The following is a 4,235-nucleotide window of genomic DNA, read 5'->3' as shown; positions in this document are numbered from 1 at the left end:
TTTATCTAGCAGTTTTTCATCTCTATTTTTAAGGTTTAAATCTATATTTGGGAGTTTCATTGGGTTTTGACATTCATCATATAAACTCTGATATCAAAGCTTCATAAAATGGTTTTGAAACATTTTTTTCTTATTCTATATTGAAATGCTATCAACAGAAGTGGAATATTCTGTTCCAAAATGGTTTGATATGACTGACTCTTAAAACCATCACTCCAGGAACATTTTAAAATTACCTTGATTTATTGGCAAGATAACATTTGTTTTTCTGCTCAATCAACTTTTTGTAATTTTTCTAGTAGAATATTCTAAAATTCTTATTTTGTAGAGCTTGATTTTTCTCATGTTAAGTATATGTTAGTATATGAACTCGATAACACATATGTAAATTATTGTATAAAAACTGTAAAACAACATAAAATAGTTTTTTTTCTTTTAGAGACTAGACAAATTACATACATTTTACAAATACCCAACCCAAAACTGTACACATGCACGCAATGAGCAAAATTAAAATTAGGTCTTAAAAGTTTCATAGTCAACATGAGAACCAAATGTTTTCTTCTGATAAAGGAAAATCATACCAATGTCAATTGCACAATAGAGGGACTAGTATGGAGATCAGATTTCATCTCTATATGCCGTTTTATAAATACCTGTTTTGGCTTGTATGATATTGTAGTCATATGAAGCTTCCTCCTCATTTTAGTCACCTTGATATAGAAATATATATAAACATTTAAATATCAAATCACCTCTTAGGCATGCGTGATCACATTCTAATACTATAGATAAGACCCACTGGCCATTGCTTTGCTTCCTAAAGAATTTTCTAGACTGGTAATTAGCTGCCTAATAGATGATTCCAGGAAAGAACAAAGCCAGTCTAATTATTCAAGAAGTTACTTTTGTACCAGAACTGTTGTAGGTGGACTGTAACTTTTTGTAGAAAGTTTAGGACTTCACTACCAGACATTCCTATTCAAAGATATTTGAAATCAGTTTTTCCCTAAATATCTTTTGATTGCAAAGCTATTTACTATTTAGAATCCTGAAATGTTGATATTTAAAATAAAAAGATAATTTAAATTTAGCAATACCTTCAAGAATAACATACGACCACATTGATTTTTTCTTGCAGACAAGCAGGTGCATTTTGTTAGTTCTTAAAATTAAGATTGCAGAGTTTTTCCCTGGAAACCAATATCTCTGCTATAAATGTGTATGACAATATTATAGTCATAAAATATAATTAAAATTGTGAAGTTTTTCTGGAATGGTGGCTTTTCCTCTGGATATTTAGTATTACTTGAAATAGCATAATCCCCTTTTAAACTATTAAAGTTTAGTTTAAACTCATTTAGCTGAATGAGATATTAGACTATTAAGTATCATTAAGAAAATAAATTAACACTAGCCAGAGACAAATGTTTATAGTTTCTGAGTAATACATAACTTTTAGTAAAAGTGAAAAAATTAATTTTCAAAGCACATTAGACTTCCAAAATTACAGTGACCATTTCAAAATTCAGTGTTATGGATAAGAACACTTGCTTTATGTTGGCCCAGGCAGTTCAGAGTCTCACCTTCCTATGTCTTTAATGCCTGAAGTTCCTTCGTACTTATTGTATAATGCTTATATTTATTTAACTATTTATTTTCTTAGTTAATTATTTTTTCCTGTCTTGGGGAAAACTTGGGAGTGACATATTGTGTTCATTTATGATTGCTTTCAAGTATGTGGCTTCAAAAATCTCTGTCCTCCTTTCCAAAAAGAAATGTATTTCACAGAATTCCTGGGAGTCTTCTCTTATCAAAATCAATGGTCAGATTTCAATATTTCAGCTAAATTGTGGGCAGGTACTTGTTCATTTGATTGGCTTCAAATGAAGTAATTATTGGATCTCATTATGGCCAATTACTTTTGTCCTTGGAGAGGTTTTAAAGGGGTCACAATTGAAGCAGACTCCAAGCTGCAGGTAAAGTCCTTCTTGTCTAGCCATACCATGCATATATCAAAAAGTAGTGGCTCTAGATATGCTTGGGCATATCACATACATGAGCACACACACAAGTAATTTCACTGCCTAAATCTCCTGTGGTGCTACTTGAACACTGTTCAGTGGATCTTTATATAAGCAATCATTAACTAGTAAAGTGATACTTTGGTTTTTAAACATGTTCTTATCCTGTAATGTCTGCCTCATTTCTTATGGCAATAAAGTCATGACTGGCTAGGAAAATGAAATAATTTCTGATTTAGACAATTATGCACAGTTGACCTTTGAACAATGTGAGGGTTAGGGTTGCTGACTCCCTGCACAGTTGAACATTTATAACTTTTGACTCCTTAAAAACTTAACTGCTAATATCCTATTGTTGACTGTAAGCCTTATTGGTAACATCAATAGTTGATTAACACATATTTTGTATGTTATATTATTATATGCTATATTCATATAATAAATATGCTAGAGAAAAGAAACTGTGATTAAGAGAAACATAAGGAAAAGAGAATATATTTACTACTTATTAAGTGGAAGTAGATCATCATAAAGGTCTTCCTCCTGGTTGTCTTCACACTGAGTAGGCTGAGGAGGAAGAGGAAGAGGATGTGTTGATTTTACTGTCTCAGTAGTGACAGAGATGGGAGAAAATCTGCATATAAGCGGAACCCTGCAGTTCAAACCCATGTTGTTCAGTAGTCAACAGTATATGTTCTTCATATATGGTTGTGCAGGTTGTTCACTGCATAAGTGCACTAGGGCAAGGTGGCCAGTGGGAGCTGAAATGAATCCTGGACTCTGCTCTTCAAGCCGTTTGACCTTATTAAAGCTATGTCCTCCGCAGGCAGGGCCACTTTTTTTCTAATTGCCCAGAGGTACAATTGGTTTACTGTAGCAATTGGGTTTGTGAAATTCATATAGTCACAGAAAAATGTGATACTAAAATGTCCTGAGGCTATGTCACTACCATATGTTAAAAATATGCTGAGATTTACCCCTGAAGAACAACCTTAAATTTTTACAATCATACATGTATTACTCTGTTTTTCATCTACACATGTTTTAAAATTTTAAGTAAAATATTCCATCTCTGTGCTTTAAGCTCCATTGCTTAGTTTGATTTCCATAAAAATGTCATAAGTATAAATATTAATAACTAATTGTAAATCAAATAAATGAAAATGATGAACAGTGTGAAATACCCATGAGCCACTCATAAGAAATTATTAGGTTGTAAAATGAAACTGCCATCTTTGTAGTTCATAGTAGTCAAATATTATTGATTTCTTATGGTTCAATCTAATAAATGCTTTGTTAATGAAGCTCTTCCCTCAACATAGTTCCCTGATCTGGCATCCCATCCTACATCTCATGTTCCGTATTCAATTAAAGGTGTAGTTCTAAACACACTTACTTTAAGGACCCCTTATCGGTTGGTATATTACTCTGTTTTTCATTTATTACTGCATTTATTTTTCCCTTATTCAATATTTGTTTGTTGAATATCTGCTCTTTAGCAGTCAAACACATACAAATGGTTTATAGGTTCATTGTTCTTAAGAAATGTTGGGGTTTCTTTTCTTAGAATGTCATCGTTGGCCCTAACACTTCTGTTCTAGCCTATGGAATTTTGAATGTAGGGGCTTGGTGCATGTGTGGAAAATACTTAGTTTGGAATATTAAAGTGAAGAGCTGTAAGAAAGAGGAGGTGTCTTAGGGCTGATATAACAAAGTACCCTAGACCGAGTGGCTTCAGTAACACATCAAAATCAAGTGGGGAGGCTTAAAATTAAATCTTCAAACATCTGACTTTTCTGGCTTTAGGCTCTAGCACTGGTATTTTTTATAAAGCTCCCAGGTTGTGCTAATGTACAGTGCAGGTGTACACAACTTCTTTGGAGCAAAGTCAACATAGGCTGGAGATCATCAGCTTTCACTCAGTAAAGATGGTAAATATTGAGGTCAGCTAGGAGGGCTTCCTTTTATCAGATGAAAATGGTTGATGAGACTCTGTTGTTGAAACAGTGGTAAAGGTTACTGTGCTGTGATTGGAACAAGGTTATTATGAAGAAAACCTGAGAAAGGTCCAAACATAAGAGAAGGCATATAGCAAAAGGTAAAATCAAATAAATTTAAACAATTATGGATATGCATCCTTAGAGGGATAGAAAGGAATCTGTTTGACTATCACTTATTTTTAATTTGAAAATTTATTTATAAGTTTTAAGA

Source organism: Macaca thibetana, chromosome 6 (genome assembly GCF_024542745.1).
Source record: "Macaca thibetana thibetana isolate TM-01 chromosome 6, ASM2454274v1, whole genome shotgun sequence".
Lineage (NCBI taxonomy): Eukaryota > Metazoa > Chordata > Mammalia > Primates > Cercopithecidae > Macaca > Macaca thibetana.
Note: the sequence above shows the minus strand (reverse complement) of the source record.